This window comes from Tamandua tetradactyla, chromosome X (assembly GCF_023851605.1).
Source record: "Tamandua tetradactyla isolate mTamTet1 chromosome X, mTamTet1.pri, whole genome shotgun sequence".
Classification (NCBI taxonomy): domain Eukaryota; kingdom Metazoa; phylum Chordata; class Mammalia; order Pilosa; family Myrmecophagidae; genus Tamandua; species Tamandua tetradactyla.
Window position 1 is genome coordinate 94712536 of NC_135353.1, and position 22010 is coordinate 94734545.

General features: G+C 37.9%; 1 protein-coding gene and 1 pseudogene across 4 annotated transcripts in view; one reads left to right on the forward strand and one right to left on the reverse strand.

The window, feature by feature from the left end:
• ZDHHC15 (zDHHC palmitoyltransferase 15) overlaps positions 1-22010 on the forward strand; it is a 279992-nt gene that overhangs the window by 12251 nt on the left and 245731 nt on the right. The gene's annotated exons all lie outside the window — the stretch shown is intronic.
• Positions 5538-8158, reverse strand: LOC143670963 (S-adenosylmethionine decarboxylase proenzyme pseudogene; annotated as a pseudogene).

A 22010-nucleotide genomic window follows, 5' to 3' on the forward strand; every position in this document is an offset into this window, starting at 1 on the left:
AGTGTCTTTCTTATGTACTTTGAAGCTCCATGATTGGGAGCATAAACCATTATATTTGTTATTTCTTCTTGGTGAATTGTCCCTTTTGTTAATATATAATGTCCTTCTTTCTCTCTTATGATGTCTTTACATTCAAAGTCTATTTATCTGATAATAGTATAGGTACCCCTGCTTCCTTTTGGTTACAGCTTAACATGCAACATCTTTTTCCATCTTTTCACTTTCAATTTATTTGCATTCTTGCATCTAAGATGAATCTTTTGTAAGCAGTATATAGCTAGATTGTGTTTCTTAATTCATTGTGCCTATCTGTATCTTTCAATTGGGAAGTTTAGTCCATTACATTCAAAGTTATTACTGCAATGGCATTTCATGAATATACCATGTTATCTTTTGGATTTTATTTGTCAACTTTATGTATTCTTTTCCTCTCTCTCTTTTTATACTTTAAGTTACCCTTAATGATAGTCTTCAATTCTGTGCCTTACTCCAGACCTCCCTTTCCTGTCTTTTTTTTTTTCTTTTTTTTTTCAGCTGGCAGAACTCCCTTACTATTTCTTGTAGGGCCAGTCTTTTGTTGACACATTCTTTCTGGATCTGTTTATCTGTGAAAAATTTAATCTCCCCCCTCAGTTTTGAAAGACAACTTGGCTGGGTTCAGAATTCTTGGCTGGAAGTCTTTTTCTTTCAGAATCTTAAATATATCATACCACTGCCTACTTGCCTCCATAGTACCAGTTGAGTAGTCTGAAATAAGTCTTATGTGGTATTCCTTGTATGTAGTAAATTGTTTTTCTCTTTCCACTTTCAAGATTTTTGGCTTCTCTTCAATATTTGACTGTCTCATTAGTATGTGTCTTGGGGAAATCCTATTTGGATTTATTCTGTTTGAAGTTCATTGAGCTTCTTTGACTTGCATATTTATGTCCTTTATAAAGGTTGTTAACTTTTCCCCCGTTATATCCTCCACTGATCTTCCTAGCCTTTTATTCTTCTCTTCTCCTTCTACTACACCTGTGATTCTTATATATGTGTGCTTTGTTTTGTCCATCATTTCCCTGAGACCCAATTCAAATTTTTCCATCTTTTTTGCCATTTGCTATTTTGAGTGTTCAAAATCAGATGTCCTGGCCTCTAGTTTGATAATTCTTTCTTCTGCCTCTTCAAATCTGCTGTTGTGTGTCTCTAGCATGTTTTTAATTTGATCTCCAGCATCTTTAATCTCTGTGATATCTACTATTTTTCTATTTATTCTTTCAGTTTCCTCTTTATGCTCTTCCAGTGTCTTCTTGATCTCCTTTATGTCATTAGCCATCCCATTTATTTTATTTAGTGAATTATATGAACATCTTTGATTAGTTGTTCCAAAGTCTGTGTCTCCTCTGGTGTGTTAATTTGGTCATTAGGATGGGCTATATCTGTTAGCATCATGATATGTTTCGTGATCTTATTCTGTCTTCACAACATGTATATATCTTGAATGGTTTACTTTGAAAGTTGATTTCCTTCAGTAGTCTAAAACATTGTATTTGCAGGTTGGATGTGGAGCAGAATGCAGGGCACGGGGCAGGGCACAACAGTGTGGTGATGTGTTGCAACACGGGTGTTGGTGCAGGTTTGGGATACTATTCTGGTGCCTGTGAGTGTGGATGCCCAGCGGCAGGGAGGATGTGGCTGTGTGGGTGCACGGGTCTGGGGGCCGGGGCCCTGGTGTGCACTGGTCTAGGGAATGCAATACTTTGTGCGCATGTTTAGAGCTCAGGGCAGTTGGTCGGCATTGTGCCTGTGTGGGCTTGGTTTAGTGTATTATTAATGGAAATTAGTGGTAATGGTTGCTAAAGTAAAAGTTAGAAGAGAGTGATCCAAGCTGAGATCCAAGGTTGTATGTACCTGAATTCAGTACAACCTTTAAGCTAAATTGCCCTGCTAATAAGTTTTGTGATAAGCACCATTTATACTACTTAGCAAGTTAGTAAAGGCATGGTGCTCATGATAAGCTATTTTCATTTACTGATTTACTAGGGAACATGGCATCGCTTAAGATTTCCACATGGTTCTGCCCTAATCTCAAGCCACAGCAGATAGTCAACACCTCCAAATGGAGACCAAATTCTCTTGATCTTAAAAGAAAACTGGGATGAAGGGTCACTCCCCTTTCCCCTCTAGGATATAAGATTTCTGTAAACCCACATTGTAACAGTGTATTGCTTTATTTGCTGGGAGGCCGACTGAGGGGAAAGAACTCCATGGTGAGGTCTGCAAATGGAGGGAGCAATAATTTTATAACAATTTACAAAATGAATAAATGCAGTTATTTTCTTAAGAAGACTTGACTTGTGGAAAAACTAATTGATGTTGCAAAATAAATCTGTATGAAGTAGAAAGTGATTTCAGTAATATTAGTACAGAATATGTTCTAGAAACAGGAGGTAACTGGATGTGAAATTCAGGCAGCAGTTCAATGGAACAGTCCCAGACAGTTAGGCTAAGGACAACATCTAATGAGGATGAAATCCTTGTATGTTGTGAATTTTGGATGATACCTGGAGAAATATTATACTATGCTTAAACAAACTTTAATTATTTTCACAAGTGTTGAAAACTTTCATACAGTAGTAGGGCTTTTCTACATGCACTTCAATTTCAAAGCAAGAGTGGTGTAGAATACCTAAACACAGAAAAGAGCATTTGTTTTAGTTTGCAGGCTGCCAGAATGTGATATCCCAGAAAAGGAACAGGTTTTAAAAGGAAAATTTATTAAGTTGCACATTTACATGTTATAAGGCTTGGAAAATGTCCAAATTAAAGCAAAGCTATAGAAACGTCCAATCTAAGGCATCCATAGAACAATACCTTGGTTCCCAGTGATGTTCAGGGTTTCTCTCTCAAATAGAAAGGCACATGGTGAATACAGGGACATTTGCTAGCTTTCTCTCTAGACTTCTTGTTTCCTGAACTTCCCCAGGGTGTGTTTTCCTTTTTCATCTCCAGAGATCTCTGGCTGCATGGGCTCTAAAGCTTTTTTTCCAAAATAGTTTCCTCTTAAAGGGCTCCAGTAAGCAACCATACCTGGAATGGGTGGAGACGCATCTCCATGGAAACCATATAATCAAAAGTTACCACCCACAATTAGGTGGGTCACATCTCTATGAGAACAATAAAAAAGACTCCACCTAGCAATATTGAATGAGAATTAAAAAACTTGGCTTTTCTGGGGTACATAGCAGCTTCAAACTTGCACATTCCACCCTTTGGATCCCCAAAAGACATGTTCTTTCCAAATGCAAACTACATTCATTCCATCACAATATCAGAAAGCCTTAAACCATTTCAGTAACAATACAAGTACAATACAAAGTCAGAAATAGTACAAAATTTCATCAAAGTTAGTTACTGACATGGTCTGTCCTAAGGCAAAATTCTTCTTGCTCTGCACCTGTAAAACTCAGAACAAGTTATTTGCTGCAAACATACAAAGGAGGGATAGTCATAGGAGAACTTGGAAGGAACTCAAGGGTCACTAGACCCTAGCAGTTTCAAAAATCTGCAGGGAAAACTCCATTAGATTTCAAAGTCAGAGAGTCATTTCTCTTCAGGGCTTTAGAAAGCAATAGTCCCATCTTTTCCAAGGGCCTCTGTAGCAGCCCGCCTCTCTCCGAATACAACCTTGGGGGACACTGGGGAGACCACCTTTTTCTCAGCTCTACCCTCTCCAAGCATCAGGGCTGCACCCAAGCTCTCTGCCATCTCTGGGGCACACACTCAACCCCTCCATGTGGTGGCAGCCAGGCTCTCACCAATCTGCAAGGAATGTGCTCGCCTGCCTCTGAGGCCTGAGGCAGCACAACTCTTCCACTGCAATGAGGTGGAAGGCCCCACTCTGTCTTTGGGCAAACTCACCCTCTCCAAGTACTTGGGTGAATCTGCTCTTTTGGCCCCAAGTTTCTTGACTTCAGACCTTAGCCTCCATGGTTCTGCCTCTGAAGACATTTTACCATCAATTTGTCCCTTTTCTGAGCCTTTTATTCCACTGGCAGTGGTTCCATTTATATAGATCCCGCCACACTCTTGTTGGCTTTCTATGTAGTAGGTAAGGATCATGCCCATCAGACAGGAGTTTCCACAAATCCTTCTTGAATAACTCCATCTCCAAACCCGGCTTTTTCTGTAATGGTTGACTGCTTCCATGTTTGGTTAAGTCCTCATGTGGGGTATTATTCTCTTGGGTCTCCCTTTCTGGGAGCCTAGCATTTTTCAGATCACTGATTTCTGGTTTCTTTATACACAAGAGTTCAGTGCTCAGCTTATCTCTTTCCTGTCACATTTCACTATATGCTGCAAGGAGAAGTTTCCATATTCTAGGTGGCAGTTTCCACATTTAATTTAGAAATCTCTTCTGCTAATTATCCAAGTTCATGGCTTTTAAAATCTGTCTTCCAGCCAGTCATTAGTCAATTTTGCCAGATTACCTGCCATTTTAAAACAAGAATCACCTTTCTTCCAGTTTGCAATAACACATACCTCATTTTTGTCTAGAGCCTCATCAGAGGTATCTTTAGAGTCCACATTCTACCAACAGTGTCTTCAAAGGATTCTAGGTCATCTCTATCAAGCATTTCACAACTCTTCCAGAATCTTCCCCTGATCCATGTAAAAAGCTGTTCCAACATGTTTGGTATTTGCAAACCACAGCACCCCAGTTCTCTGGTACCAAATTCTGTTCTAGTTTGCAAGCCGCCAGAATGTGATATACCAGAGACAGAATGGGTTTTAAAAAGGGGAATGTATTAAGTTGCATGTTTACATGTTCTGAAGCTGGGTAAATGTTTAAACTAAGCAAGGCCTTAGAAATGTCCAATCTAAGACTCTACCCAGCAATATTGAATATAAATTTTCAATATTCCAGAGAAATATACCTTGGTTCAAGAAGGCTGATGACATTCAGAGTTTCTCTTTCAACTGGAATTGCACACGGTGAACCTGGCAATGTCCGCTAGCTTTCTCTCCAGTCCTCTTCTTTCATGAAGCTTCCCCAGGGCATTTCCCTTCTTCATCTCCAAAAGTCTCTGGCTGCATGGACTCTGAAGTGTTTTCCAAATTGGTTCCCTCTTAAAGTGCTCCAGTAAGCAACTCCACCTTGAATGGGTGGAGACACATCTCCATGGAAACTATATAATCAAAATTTACCACCCACATTTGACGGGGGTCACAGCTCCATGGAAACAATAAGTAAGATACCACTCAGCAATACTGAATGAGTATTAAAGGAGATGGCTTTTCTGGGGTACATAACAGCTTCAAACCAACACAGCATTCATGCAGATATCTAATACCTTGATATAATAGTGCATACAACAATTCAAAGTGGTTGCACTATGATAACAACTAGGCCTTCCTACAACTTCAAGGTAGTGGTAATGGAAAGCATGGCCCTTGGTATTAATATCTAGAAAATAGCAACCACCTTCTTCTATGAGTGTTCTCTTTTTTCATTTTTTCTTCATTTTTCTTAATCAACTTTGTTGTCATTAATGATTCTAAGCAAAGATGATAAAACCGAAGTTGTAATAATTGAGTATAGCACTCTGATAATCAAGACATTTAAAACCTATCTTCATAGACAAAGAAAGCATTGTGCGATATTTAGAACCCTGATTTACAAGCATGGTGGTCAAGAATTTTCCTGGCTTAAAGGCTTCCACAAGTTTCCTGATCATGTCATCATAGGAGATCTGACTTAAGTTTGTTTAAAACTAACACATGAAAATTCTGGTTTGGGAGTGGTGTGAATAGTCCTATAAGTTCCATCCAATTTCATTCTACTCATTGAATACCCACAAGGATTGAACGTTGTGATATCAATGACAGAACCTGGTATCAAGTCACAAATTCCGCTCTCACAAGTGACATCCTTTGCAGTAACACCATCTTTCATGTAGACTGGCCCATAACTGCTGGATCAAGTCACTCACCAGAATTTCTAAGGTTTCATCTGCCTGACTGATTACACAACTCTGGGAAATCCGAAGTATATAAGTACCAACAGTCAGAATTCATAAGTCCCAAACAATATGCTGCTCCATTTGGGAAAATTGCATAAAAAACTCTATTTCTTCCTGGAAATTCCAGTGTGGGTGCCCTTGGTGAGAAAGCTTTATGAAATGCTTACAAGAATAAAAGAAGCCTTAAATTGAGTCAAACCCACTGCAATCCCTAGAAACCTTCAACAGGGGAATCAGTGCTTTCAGTAAGAGGGTGGTACCACATGCCTTCAAAATGAAATGTCTCTTGGAGACAGACATGCTTCTCTCACTGAGCACATAAGCCTCCTGCTTGTCAGTTTTTGTCATGCTTATGATTGAACATTGCACATTCTTGAAAAGTATGCCCCACTGAGATCTCGGGATGGTGCAAAGATCCCCAGATTCTTGGTTTGTGTTGGGCTGCTGCTGGCAGAACCAAACTTCCAGCAGCTTCTCAGTCCCTTCGAGAAAAATGCACAGATTCCATCACCTTGAGACTAGTAAACAAACAACAACCACACGAAATCAACTAAATTAATTTTTTTCTCCCTCTGCTGTGGATGTTCCAGCTGTGTTACTAAAGTTCAGGTTCCTTTTTTTTTGGAGGGGGTGGTGCGTGATCCAGGATTTTTGCTAAAATTTTGTATTAACTTCTCTTAAAAAAAGGATTAATGAAAATTTCCCAACTTTTTTTGTGAGAAAAATTGAACGTGGGTTTATTAGAAATAAAAGGCAGATACAATACAGTCTCTTATAGTCTCATCCCCCTTATTTTTGAGAGTGCCTCCAGATATAAAATTCTTGGCCAGCAATTGTTTCCCTTCCACACGTTAAGTATTTCAACCCACTGCCTTCTTACCTTCATAGCACTTGAGATATAATTTGTATGTAACATGTTACTTTTCTCTTGCAACATCTGGAACTCTCTCTTTGTCCTTTCAATCGATAGTTTAATCAGCAGATGATGTGTATTTTTCTCCATGATTGTCCTGTTTAATGTTCTCTGTGCTTCTTGGATGTGCATATTCACATGTTTTTCTAAGGTTGGGGAGTTCTCTGTCATTATTTCTTTGACCATTCCTCTTCTCCTTCTCTCTTTTTTCTTCTTCTATGACTCCATAATGCATATACTGATACACTTGATCGTATTCCATAGCTGTCTTAGGCTATTTTTACTCTTAACATTTTTTTTCTGTTCCAAAGCCTGATTAATTTCAAGCATCTTGTTTTCAAGTTCACTGTTTCTTCTGCCAGCTCCAATTTGCCCTTGAAACCCTCCTAGGCAGTTTTCGTTTCAGTTTTTCTAGTTTTCAACTCCAGTAGTTCTATCTGGTTCCTTTTCAAAATTTTTCTTTCTTAGACTTTCATATTGTTCATTCACTGTTTTCCTGGTAATCTGTAGTTCTTTCTCTGTTCTTTCCTTCATCTCCTTAAGCATTTTTAAGATCATTTCCTTAAAGGCTTTGTTAGTATGTCCATATTCTCATCTTCTTCATTGGTATTTTCTGAATTTTTATCCTTTTTTTGGATAGGCCATCATTTCGTTTCTTTTTTTTGTCTTGTCCTCTTTTGTTGCACCCTGTACATTTTAATATTTTACAATTTTAACTCTGTGATTTATTCCCTGAGATGTCTCTTTCCTGGTTTTTGTCACTCCCCAGCTGGTAATAAGACAGAGATATTCCTGAGCTTCAGACATCTGCCTTGTCCTTGGCTTTTTCTTGTTAGCTGTTTTGATGTTCCCTTGTTTACAAGAGGTTGAGTGTCCCCTCTGCTTCCCAGGAGACAGACCTCCTTCTCCCAGTTATTTGATGCTGACAGACCTTTGCCTGGGACTGTCCACCTCTATAGCTTTTATGCTTCTTTCATTTCCTTGCACTGATTTTGCCTGGAGGGCAAATTCTAGGAGGAGCATCACACTGGAGAGTGCTTTCCCAAGTCGGTCCTTCCCAGACAAAATAGGGCCAGCTGCCCATGAAGTGGGCACAGCCCACCTCCACAATTCTGTGGCAAGGAGTTTAAGAAGGGCTTCAAAAATTTCTGCAATGGCTCCCCAAAGCTGAGCTTTCATGGCCTGCATAACAAATGCAGTCCTTCAGAAAACTGTCACCTGCATCCCTGAGAAAGTACTGCATCTTTGGTGTATACTACCTTTGCCCCTATCAGGGGGAGGCTGAAACAATAGCTGCTTTTGGAGCCAGAACCCACTGAACTGAATTTTCTCTTCAAAGACATGATCAACAATCAGCTGTGCCCACCCCTGTTCTTGAGGAAGAGGATTTTTAGGTCCCTATTTGTTACCAGCTGCTATCCTGGTACCGGACTCAGCAGAGTCTGCTGCAAGAGTGGGGAATGGGCGCCTGCAGTTGCCTTTTGTAGAGAGCAATTTACAGGACGTTTTTTGGCCATAATTTGTCTGCCTTTTCTACCCATTCTTCCCTGGACATTGTACAGTGTTCTGGCCTCTGAAGTTTCAAAATAGAACTCTAACTGATTTTGAGCATTGATCTTGTATCCTGCAATTTTGTTGCATTCATTAATAGTTGTACTGCTTTTTTGTGGATTCTTTATAATATATAAGATCATGTCATTTGTGAACAGAAATTCTCTTATTTCCTCCTTTCCAACTTGGATGCCTTTTATTTCCTTTTCTTGCTTAATTTGCACTTCCTAGAACTTCCAGTACAATGTTGAATGGAAGTGGTGAAAGTAAGCATCTTTGTCTTAGTCCCGATCTGCCTACAAATACAACAGACTACTTGGCTTAGGCAGTAGGAATTTATTATCTCACAGTTTGGGAGGCTAGAAGTCTAAACTTAGGGTGTCAGCAGGGCCATGCTTCCTCTGAAGTCTTCGGTGTTCTGGTGGTGGCTGGTTGGCAGTCCCTAACTCAATCTCTGTCTCTATCACATAGCCATCACTTTCCCCATCTGTCTTCTATCATTGTGTCAAATTTCCTCTTTTTATAAGGACTCCAGTAACATTGGCTTAAGGCCCACCCTGATTCAGTTTGGTCTCACCTTAACCAGTAATGTCTTTAAAGATGCTATGGACAAATGGGTTCACATTCACAGGGCCTGTTGGTGGAAAATGAACATGTCTTTATATGGGACATGTTTCAATCCATAACATGGTTTCATGGGTAAATCTTTCAGTCTTTCACCATTGTGGGATTTTCATAAATTCCCATTAACATGTTGAAGTAGATCCCTTATATTTCTATTTTTGTGATATAAGTTAATAGTTTTCATCAAATTTTAGAAGTTTTTCACCATTATTTTTTCAAATATTCTTTTTTAAAAGCATTTTAAAATCATGAAATATATATATAAGCAATAAATTTCAAAGTGCTTTTTTTTCAAAGTTCATTTTAACAAGGAGTTTCAGAATAAACTTCAAAGATTGGTATGAATTACAGTCGCACAATTTTAGGTACTTCCTTCTTGCTGCTCTAAGACACTGGAGATTAAAAAGAAATATCAATACAATGATTCAGTAGTCACACACATTTGTTAGCTCCTATCTTCTTTACTGCAACTCCTCCTTCTCCTTTGGTCCTTACCCCAGTCTTTAGGGATATTTGGGCATTGACTGTTCTACCTTCTTCATATTGAAAAGAGGTGTCGGGTGGGCCACGGTGGCTCAGCAGACAAGAACGCTTGCCTGCCATGCCAGAGGACCCGGGTTTGATTCCCGGTGCCTGCCCATGTATTAAAAAAAAAAAAAAAGAAAAGAAAAGGGGTGTCTATATTATGGGGTTGGGGGATGCAACTGGTTGATGCTCCTGGAGAGACTGGTAACTCTGGGTTTCAGGGCTTATCTGACCTAGGAACCATCTGGAGATTTTAGCTTTCTCAAAAATAAACTCAGTGAGTGAACCCTTTATAGAGTTTCAGATAGAGCTCTGGGTATTCTTTAGGGTTTATAGGAATACTGTTGGTTGAGCTTGGTATACCACAGCAACTTGCAGTATCTCGCTGAAGCTTACATAAGAGTAACCTCCATAATAGTCTCTCAACTCTATTTGAAATCTCTTAGCCACTGATACCTTGTATGTTCCATTTCTTTTCCCTCTTTTTTTGGTCAGGTAGGCATTGTCGATCGCATGGTTCCAGGGCCAGACTCATCCCTGGGGGTCATGTCCCACATTGCCAGGGAGACTTACACCCCTGGACATCACATCCTATGTAGGAGGGAGGGTAATGATTTTACTTGCAGAGTTGGGCTTAGAGAGAGAGAGGCCACATCTGAGCAAGAAAAGAGGTTCTCTGGAAGTAACTGTTAGTCATTATTATAGGTAGGCTTCATTTCTTCATTACAGAAATAAGTTTCATGAGAGCAAGCCTCAATTTCAAGGGCTTGACATCAACTTGACTTATCAAACATTATCCATAATGTTTGAGAGAGTATCAGGGATTTCCCAGGTGGGAAAGTTTAATAGTTACATATTTTTTCTCCACCAAAAATTTTTAGTTATCTGCCTAACATATTCTGAACTGTATCTGGGTATTACATTGAGCTGTACAGAATTGCATGACCTCATTCTCAATTCTAGGTTCCCTGTGTTTAGGTTGTTTAACTGAACTGGCCAGACAAGTTAAGTTAGATTGTGTGCCACAGAAAATTTAGACTTTGGACAAAATAAACTTCTCTTCCTTTGGCTCTTTGGCCTTGTACAGTAGGTGAAATTCTGAAATACAGTCAATATCACCCTTTATCCTGTATTCTGATTTACCTTAGTCCCAACCAGATTGGTTACATTCTTATCTTTAACTGAAGCCTGATCTCTTTTTCGGCTTCTTAACAGTTGCTGTATGTAGGAATGCTGACTTTCAGAGCTGCAGAACTCCACCTCTGAGTCTTAGGTGTCACACAAGTACCCAGAGTCCTAGGAAAATATCAGGTTATACACATATTGCACAGCATCTCAAAATTTAGAAATAACACATAGCTCAGGACCAAATGTGACTGTTGTAAGAGCTTACAATCTAAGTCCCAATTTTATTGTAAGGATTTTCTAAAAGAGACCATAAAATAATTGTCCTTATGTTTCTGGCTTATTTTGCTCATCGTAATATCCTCTTGGTTCATTAACCTCATTGCATGCCTCCTGACTTCATTCATTTCTGTGGCTGCACAATATTCTGTCTTCTATGCACACAACAGTTCATCTTCAAATATTCTTCTGCTTCTTTATCTCTCTCTTCTCCATCTGTGACTGTCACTGTGCATGTGTCAGTACACTTGATGGTGTACCACAGGTCTCTTAGGCTCTACTAATTTTTCTTTGTTTCTTCTGATCTTGAGACTGGGAAACCTCAACTGACCTATCTTTAAAATTACTGACTCTTTATGCTGTCTGCTCAAATCTGTTTCTGAAATCCTCTAGTAAATTTTTCATTTTGGATCTTGTATTTTTCAATTTCAGAATTTCTAATTGGTTCTTTTTTAAAAATAATTTCTGTCTCTTTAGTGACAGATTTTATATTTGGTAAGACATTGTAGTCCTAGTTTCCTTTAGTTTTTTGTCCATGATTTCCTTTAGCTCTTTGAGCATATTTAAGAAAGCGGATTGAAAGTATTTATATAGTGAGTATAATGCCAGGACTTCCTTATGGACAGTGTCCATTAATTTATCTTTGCTTCTTGTAAATTGGCCACCTCTTCTTGTTTCTTTGCATGCTTTGTGTTTTTTGTTGTTGAAAACTGGAAATTTTGAATTTTATGATGTGATAACTGTGGAAATCATATCCTCTCTCCTCCTCAGAGTTTGTTGTCACTGATTGTGGCTGATTGTTTGGCTGTTTAATGACTTTTTATAACCTCCTTTTAAAAGATTGTCCTATTTGTCATGTATAGTGTCTGAGGTCTGTGTTCCTTAGTCTTTGGTCAGTTAGTGGTTTGTAAAAACCTGGAGCCAAGAAGAGGAAGAAGAAGGAGAAGTGGAAGAGGATGAGGAAGATGAAGAAGAAGAGAAAAAAAATGCTCCTCCAGTCTTTGAAGATTGGCTCTGTGTTTGGGCACTCCTTCATCCTTTTTTCCAGGATGTTTACAACTCTAGCTTAGCCTTTATTTCATGCTTATGCAGAGCCTGAAAGCCAGCCAGGAATGAAAGGTTAAGCTCTTTTTAGGCCTTTTTAAAAGTACGTGTTCTGCCCTGGGTATGCATGTGGCCTTCTCAATCCCCCATTATTGGCAGGAACTTTGAAAAGCCGTTACCCCCACTGTTCTCCTTACCCAACCTCATCTTTGCTAGGCTTTGTGGCCTTAGTATTTCTTGTTTCAAGTGCTTTCCCTTGCCTATGTCTGCTGTGGCCAATAACTGTGCCTTTACATGTTTTCAGCAAAAGCCACCCAAGAAGCTGCCACAGCCCTGGGAATGCTGTAAGTTGGAAACTCCAAAGAGATGCCTTTGTGCTGGTGTTTGAGGGAGTTGCCAGACAGGACAAGACCCATAACCACAATCCTTTGAAATTAAGGTCCATACTGCTCCCTCTGGCACTAGCACCCTGTACCAGAATGCAAGCTGCCATCCTCACGGCCACTGCCAATCTGTGGTGTTTACGATAGTATGCAGGCAAGTTAAAATTCCATAGCACTCTTCTACCAGAAAGCAGCAGCTCCCGTCTTCACCAAATCTACCCCTGGTTGTTGTAAAATTTGTACTAGATTCCTGAGTTCTGCAAAACTTGATTCTGACAGTTTTGCTGACTCATTAGTTGATTTTCAGGAGGGATGGAGCCCTAAAATTTCCTACTCTACCTTTTACTGGTGACAAACAGTGTCCATTTTGAGATTAAAATATAAAATATCCAGGAAATAATTCTACTCAGAGGCTAGACATTCTTCAGAGAGAGTCAGAAGAAATGGAAAACTGATAAAGCCCAAAAGTAGAAGGAATCTTTTCTATAAGTTTCAAGGTTGTGAGTGCTTCCTTATGTTTGCCCAGTGTCTTTATATCCTTCATATCTTTCGGCATATCTTCCCTCAACTCATTGATTTGATGTTTGCATTGATATAGCATGTTTGTTTAAACATTAATTAGCTGTTTCAACTCCTGCATCTCATTTAAAGTATTAGTTTGTTCCTTTGACTGAGCCTTATCTTTGATTTTCCTAGTATGACTCATAATTTTTTGTTGGTGTCTCAGCATCTGATTTCTTTGTTTAGTTTATTCAGAAGGTTGTTTTCACTTTTATCTGTTTTCTTCTTGGTTTGCTTTGTTCTCTGTTTTTGGTGCATAAAGTTAAACTTATTCTAGACCTGTAGCATAGTTTCTATTTAACTGTTCAGAATTTTTCAGCTCTTAGTTTTTTGGTTCTTGTCCAGCCTAAATGGAACCTTTTTTTTTAGGATGGCCTCCCTAGATATGTTCAACCCCAATCAGACTTTCCTAGACGAGAGGTCCAGGTCTCAGTAAGAGGGTGTAATCAGCATCAAGTTTCCCTAGTGATGGACCCAGCAGGTGGTCAGAGAAACCCCTATGCTCTGCACTTTTCCTGTCCTTCCCAGGAGTGTTGCTTGACCACTGGTATAAAGTGGTACAAGGCCTTTAATTCTAAGCAGTTTCTATGCCTGCCAGGGGTGTTCTTGAGACAGAGGCTGATGTAGAAGGTGAGCTTAGATCCTTGCCCCTGTGGTAAGAATTCTGATTGAGGATTGCCACTTGAGCTGGGTGACCTTTTCTTGGGGAAGATAAGCCTTTAGGGAATTATCTCCTTCACTTTACTTGTTACTTCATCTCTTAGATCTTAACTCTGCTCTTACCTGAGTCAGGGCTGACAATTGAAAATGCCTGGGGCTTTCTCTAGTGAGCTACTAGAACAGTTTCAAGAAAATCCCTTTTCAGAGTGGGACCCCAGCCCTTAAGGTTCACCTGTCAAGAGCTGAAGTTGGTATCTGGCTCTCTGTGCTTTGGGGTACAGCCATTTTCTGAGTTGGGCCAACTCCAAAAGTCATGGGTTTTGTTTTTGTTTTTGTTTTCCCTTCAGCCCCACTCCTGTCTGCCAGGAGAAACCTCAGGATTCCTTCCCTGCTTGCTCTCAGTTTATCTGTGCTTGGAGATTGAGTTTAGCAATCCAAATCTGTTAATCAAAACCTCAGTTGGAGCTTGGCTGAACTGCCCTCCCTTGCTCCTAGCAGAGACTGCTGCTTTTTCTCATGGAGAAGTGTGTCTGACTAAGCCTGCCCTGCCAGTGTGGGAGGGGCACCAGGCTCATGTGTTGGAGGGCTTTATGTAGAGTTCTGTGCTGTGTTCTCATCCCGCCCACCCATTCCAGACATGTACGATGTGTGTATGGCCAAGGATGGCCCCCCCATACAGTTGTTCCAGACAGGTCCTGGGTATTTACTGTTAGGCACAGGGTCGCTAAAGGATTCTACATGAGGCAGTGAGTTAGACCTTAAGGGGTTTATTGCTAGAGAGAAATAGATTGACAGAGAGCAAAGGTAGAGCAGGCAGGTAGGAGCCTGTGAGAACCTGCCAGTGAAAGAGAAAGGAAAAATGGCTCCAACTTTCCTTCTGACACCTTGTGGTTTTAAAGGAAAAACTGTGCCAAGAAGGGTGGGGGTGACATGTGACCACAGGCATCACCAGGAGATATCAGGTGCAGATCATGACTTCATACTCATGGTTATCTGGTCTGGCCTCTGACAGGTGGAGTTTTGGCACATTTGGCCTCACTATCTTGCTGTCACATCAGGTCCTGTCAGAAGAGCTGCTGAGGGAGAGAAACTGAAGGGCCCCCATGCCACAGAATTCATTTTGTATGTTAAACTTTATTTTCTGATATCTGACACTCCTGCCTTTTTATTTTAATAAAATTGACCAGAGCTGGGGTTAGATTTGAGAGGATGCTCAAAGCAATTTTTGGAGGGAGCAGGGACATTCTGTTCTCTTTTTGGCTACTTCCTTCTGTGTCCAGGAGAAGTTGTGGAAGGAAAAATTTCTTTGAGCCAGGCAGAGGCATCATTAATTGGGTTATGACAGGAGCAGGTTTCAAATTTTTGATGTAGCAGGAGTATGTCTTCAGAATTTTGCTGGTTGGTCATGGCTCCTGTTGACCTGTGAACAAACTTAGACATTGTAAGAGCTTTTATGTAAACTTTATAACTTTCTACAGGGAGGGGTTTAGGAGGAAAATTAATAGGAGGATAATTAAAGAGGAATGAGTTGTAAATAAGATTTAAGGGGCAAAGATATGAATTGATGAAATTAGTTGTTATTTTTGGAGAGTTCAGCATCTTCAGGTTTCAGAGCTTTGTTGGTATTGGAATAATTTGGAGGTTTTAAGTTTCTGAAAAACAAACTTAATATGTACATTAGATATTTTTTAGGGTTTCTAGGAACATTGTTGGTTGGGATGTGCCATATTGTGGCAGTTTGTAATATGTGGCTGAAGTTTACATAAAAGTAACCTCCAGAATAACCTCTCAACTTGATTTGAAATGTTTTAGTCATTGAAACTCTATTTTTCCCACTTTTGATCAGGTCATCCGTGTCAGGGCTAGGCTCAGTTTTGGAGCTTATGTCTCACAGTGCTAGGGCCAGCCATGTTCTGTGATGATAAGGTCAGTTGTATTTCATGCTGTTAGGTGCCAAGTTTATATTCCTGGAAATTATGTCCCACATTGGGGGGAAGCTCAGAGTTTGGCTTAGAGAGAGACCACATTTGAGCAACAGCAGAGATCTTTTGGAGATGGCTCTTAGGCACTAATTCTAAATAGGTTTAGTTTACTATTATAGAAACAAATTTCATAAGGGCAAGCCTTAAAATTGAGGCCTTGGTTTCCTGAGGAATTCCCAATAGTTTTATTTTTCCTTTAAGGGACTTTGCAGACACTTTATTTTTTGCTCCAAACACTCTGAAATGTAAAGTATAAAACATTAACTTGTTCAAAACGTTAAGATTTTGTTCCTTATTCCAGGCTTTATATTAAATAAAGTTTAATTAGTTTGTTTAATTTATTAGACATAATTTATTAGATTAAATTAGTGCAAATTTTGGACAAAATAAACATTTTTTATCTTACACAAAAGTTAAAGCTTTAAAATACAGACACTATTATTTTTTACCTTGTATATCGATTTGTTTTGGCTTTAACTATATCAGTTTCATTATATTTTGAATTGGAATTTGAGGGTTATATTAAGAGTAAAGTACCTCAGAATTTAATGATAGCTTTTTAAAAATAATTAAAGACACTATTAATAACATCATACCATTGCTTAGCATTATATAGATTAGTATTGGGATATAACATTGATAGTGGAATATTGTTAAATTTTTAGGAATTTATATAATGTTCAAATATATGAATATTTTATTTATTTAAATTTACTAGGTAACAAGACAGAAAAATTTTAAAATGTTGTAATATATTTCAAAAACTTTTTATGCAATAGGTTAAGTTATTTGAGTACCTTAGCACCTTATTTATACAAACTGAAAGAACAAATTATTTGTAACAGTTTATTCCTAATAGTGAGAAGACTTTATTTTTTAAAAAAAGATAGTGTGAGCATAAACATTAAAAGATATGATTTTGATGTAAAATATTTTAGACACAAAATTTGGATGATTAAGAAAAATTGTTTTTTTAAATACTTATATTAATAACCTACTAATAATCCATGTTAATAGAACACAGAGAAAACAACTTTAGTTTTGTATGAATACTCAGCATAACACAGAACCTTTCCTTTTTTTTGAAATATATGATAAACAGACCTATTAAATTTTGGTTAGTACTGATCATGACAGACAGAATTTACTTTTATAAACCCCTTCTTTATAACTTTCTACAGTTATTTTATGACAGAGTTCATTTTTATAAACTTTTTCTTTATAACTTTTTATAATCATTTAGAACTTATAATTAATAATGACTATAACAAATAAAATTTATTTCCTTTAACTTTCTATTAGTTTTAAAAATTTATTTAGGGCCTGTAATTCACAATGACTATAACAAAAAAATTCATTTTTTAAAACTTTTTATTACCTTCTGTATTCATTTTACCTATAGTTTTTATTTATTTAAGCTGTATATAACTAGAAATAAAGTTTTTGTAAAAAACTACAACACCTCAACAAGTTATAGAATGTATTTCAGAGTTTGACATGGGTTACAATTTCACAATTTTAGGTTTTTACTTCTAGCTGCTTTAAAATACTGGAGACTAAAAGAGATGTCAAATTAATGATTCAGCGTTCATATTCATTTGTTAAATCCTATCTTCTCTGTATAACTCCACCATCACCTTTGATCTTTCCATACCTCTCTTTAAGGATGTTTGGGCTATGGTGATTCTACATTTTTCACATTGGAGGGGTTTATCACTAATATGAGGTAGGGAGATGGAACTATCTGATGTTCTGGAGAAGCTGGGCTAGGTTTCAGGACTTATCTGGACCAGGGACCCATCTGGAAGTTGTAGGCTTGTCGAACATTGCTCTAGTGCATGGAACCCTTGTGGAATCTTATATATTGCCCTAGGTGTTCTTTAGGATTGGCTGGAATGGTCTTGGTCGGGGGTTGGCAGGTTATGATAGGTAGCAAGGTCTACGTGAAGCTTGCATAGCAGCAACCTTCAGAGTAGCCTCTCGACTCTATTTGAGCACTCTCTGCCACTGATATTTTATTAATTACACTTCTTTTTCCCATTTGGCCAGGATGTAATTGTTGAACCCATGGTGCCAGTTCTGGATTCATCCCTGGTAGTCCTCTCCCATGTTGCCAGGGAGACTTTCACCCCTGGATGTTATGTCCCAGGTAGAGGAGAGGGCAATGATTTCACTTGCAGAGTTGGGCTTAGAGAGACTGAGGCCACATCTGAGCAACAACAGAGGTCCTCCAGAAGTAACTCTTAGGCATGTCTATAGGTAGTCTAAGCTTCTACGCTACCTACATAAGCTTCACAAGAGTAAGCTTCATGGTCAAGGACATGGCCTATCGATTTGGGTGTCCCTAAGGTTTGACATAGTATCAGGGCAATATATAAGATTCCACAAGGGTCCCATACATTAAAGCAATGTTTCAGAAACCTACAATCTCCAGATGGGTCCCTGGTCCAGATGCGTCCTGAAACCTAGCCTAACCTCTCCAGATCATCAGATAGTTCCATCTCCCTCCCCCATATTAGTGACAGACCCTTCCAATATGAAAAATGTAGAATCGCCATAGCCCAGACAACACTAAAGAATCAGGGCTGGATTCTACTTGAACTCTCTCTACCACTGATACTTTATTCGTTGCACTTCTTTTCCCTCTTTGGTCATGATGGAATTGTTGATACCATAGTGCCAGGGCTGGATTCATCCCTGGGAGTCATCGCCCATGTCTAAATGCTGCTTTTTTATTTAAAGGTTTTATAAATGTTATTCTTATAAGGACTTTTTAGGTCATTAAAAGTTTTTTTGTTTTAAAAATTCTAGCATTTTTATTCTTTTGTTTCCACTGTTTTATATAAAGCCTTAATAGGTATATATTTTAACTAGAGTATAAACTCTTAGAAGTTAAGATTTACGTTTTTCTTATTTATGACAGACTGGAATTAGTAAAGTTACTATAATTTCAAATTTTTACACATATTGAAGTAACAAATGGCTAAGTAAGAAAAGTTAGATTTTTTTAAACTTCAGTTGAAGTTATAAAAATCCATTTATATTCTTATTAAACTTAATTGATTTTTAAAATAAAATATATTTGAAGTATTAGTTTTCTTTGTTTTGTTTTGTTTTGTTTTTGGCATGAGCAGGCACCAGGAAATAAACCCAGGCTCCAGTATGGCAGGTGAGAATTTTGCCACTGAGCCACCATTGCACTGCCCTAGCATATTTTCAATTTTATTACATTTTATATGTGTTATTATTATTAGGCACATTGCTCAGTTTGTACAACCAGTTAGGCTACTTTAAGAGGAATTTTGAGAATGTACTTATAATATTAGTTTATTTATTAGTAAGTTTATTTAAGTTTAGGGAAAACATATTTAAGCAGAATAAAATTGCATTTGCTTAATTGAAAGATTCACTATTTAATTTCTTCTATTTACAATATTTTAAAATTATGAAGAACTTTATAAAGTACATTGACTATTAAGTTTTGGGAAATATACTGAACTCATTGAATTTGTCCCAAGTTTAAGTTTAGGAAAACAGAACTATCAGGATAAGTGCCATAATCTTTTGGAATAAAACCCCCACTCCTTTTTTCCTCAGAAGTGTGTGACTTCCAACAGGGAAGTTTGCAAGAAAATATTCCTTCCTTAGGCTTGTTGACTTATAGAATTTTAGGGATAATGAAAAGATGTTAAAATTGATTCCATTATTTGGCCACTGAAAGCAGTGAAGTACTGATGCATGCTACACCATGGATGAATATTGAAGTCACCATGTTGCATGAAATAAGCCAAACACAAAAGGGCAAATACTGTACGATCTCACTTATAGGTAATAAGCAGAATATACAAATTCATAAAGTCAGAAACTAGAATACAAGATACCTGGGCTGGGTGTGGGAGCAGAATGGGGAGCTAATATTTAATTGATACAGAGTTTCTCATTGGGGTGATGGAAAAGTTTTGATGATGGTGGTGATAAAGGCACAGCATTGAATATAATTAGCTCCACTGAATTGTATGTTTGAAAATGGATAAAAAGGGAAATTTTATGTTGTATATAAATTACCAGATAACCCATAGAACTTTACTACAAAGAGTTAACCTTAATGTTAACAGGGTTAATGGCATAATTATAATAGTATTGTTTATACTATTATATATAACAGTTATAACAAACTGTTATAACAAAAACACCACACTAATGCAAAATGTTAACAATAAAGGAGACTGTGTGAGAGTGGGGTTTATAGGAACACCCTACTTTATGCATTTTTCTGTAAACCTACAACTTCTCTAATAAAAAAGTTAAGTTTATTTCACTGCATAAGTAATGTCTGAATCTCCTGTACGTTTCCAAGTGTATGTAATGGTGAACTCCGTCCTTCACAAGACTGCTAATACAACTTAAACAATCTGGCTGGTCATCATTGTCACCGATGTTATTGTCATGATCATCATCACCATCACCATCATTTTTTCTTATATTGAGCTAAAATGTGTTGACCTGTAGCTTTCTCACATTGATTCTATTTCCTTCCTCTGCTCCGGGACCATAAAAACAACTCTATTTGCATGTGAGTGTCCTACAATTATGTAAAGGCAGCTGGCCCCCATCTGGAGATGCCACTGGTTTCCACTCACTCTTCTGTATACCCATTGTATCATCCCAACATCTACAAGCACTGGGAGATCTTCCCTCACCCATAGTGCTGTAGCAAGTGGCTGAACAAATGGGAATTAGGGCCTCCACTTTTTGTTTAGCAAAGAGCGTTCAACCACAGAGGTAGAAGGAGATACACCAAACAGCAATTTTCAACTACTCATTATTAAGACTCATCTCCAAGCAACTCTGCTCTCTCTCACTCTCTCTCTCCCCCGCCCCTCACACACACACACACACACACACACACACATACACACACACACACACACACACACAATATATATATTTTTTCTCTCTCACTATATTTTAAAGAGATGTTATTAACCCATTTCAGGGCCTAGTGAAACTGATGCAGTCAAGCAACATGCGAGTGGGAAATCAAGAAGTCCAAAGTTGATCATCAAGTCTTGTTTCCACTTCTGTTTGTTGAGAGAAATGGAAAACTGATAAAGCCAATACTTTGTATTGTTGAAGTAGAGTAGTACTTCTTTGAAGAAGTCTTATAACTGGAAAGAATAAAAAGCAAGTATATTAGAAAAAAAAAGAAAACATCATCTGGGCAGATTCTTAGCAGAGCCCTCATCATTTGGAGAGCCAACATCAATTATATTTGGTTAGTAGTGGGAAAGTTCAAGAGACAAAATGGAAAAGTTTTAACAAAGTCCATTCAGATGATAATTATAAAGAGAATTTTTTAAAAGTCAACAAAAGTATACCTGCATATGAAGAAAAAGAGAAAGGATGAACTGATGAAGAGCCTGAGAACACTGTCTCCTCTGGTATATTCCCCCCCTAGTTTTCTGACCTTCAAGTGTTATTCATTGTGTATAAAAACTATTTTAATATAACAGCTTCTCAAGATTGAGAATATTGCCTTGTAATTTCAGTTTACCTTAGCACCTAGTACAAGTTCACACAGATGGTGGTGGTGAGTAAGTCTCACTTTGTACAAATGATATTCTGAAAAAAGGTATGTGTACATGGCCACCAGGGAATGATTGGAAGAGGTAGAGACATTACATGAAAAAAGCCCTGGAGACTGGAATCTAAACTCCATCACTAACTTGTTCTTTGACTATGGGCAAATCATTTAATACTATCTAGTCCTATTTTCATATCTGTAAAATGAGAAAGATAAACAAGATAATTGCTAAAATCCCTTCCAGTTCTGATATTCTATGAAATCTTGGTTCAAATATAATAATATTTAATATTTGTTAAGTTCTTGCCTTGTACTAGATACTATGCTAAGCAGCATTTACATGCATTTACTCATTTAATACTCAAAAAATACTGTGAAACAGATACTTTTAGGGAAGTTAAGGAACTTTCCCAGGATCACAAAATAGTGAAACTGGGTTTCTAATCCAGACAGTTTGAGTTAGAATCAAAGGAGGCATGCAACCTCCAAACAATGTTATATCTATATATACAAGAGAAGCTTGGTATTTCAAGATGTCCTATAGTGAATACTTAGGAAAAGTAAATACTCATCTAATTTATCACCTTTAAAAATTCTTACTGCCATGTTATATAGCTTGAGTATTTCCACTTGTTTTTGTCATTGTTTTAAAATTGTCTTATACCTGCAGTTGTTGAATAAATGGAAATTCTTAATTATTGAAGGATTAAGGTGAAAGAAGATAATAAGAATTCAAATTAGTCACTCTTGCTTTCCTCCATCATAGCAGGCTCATGG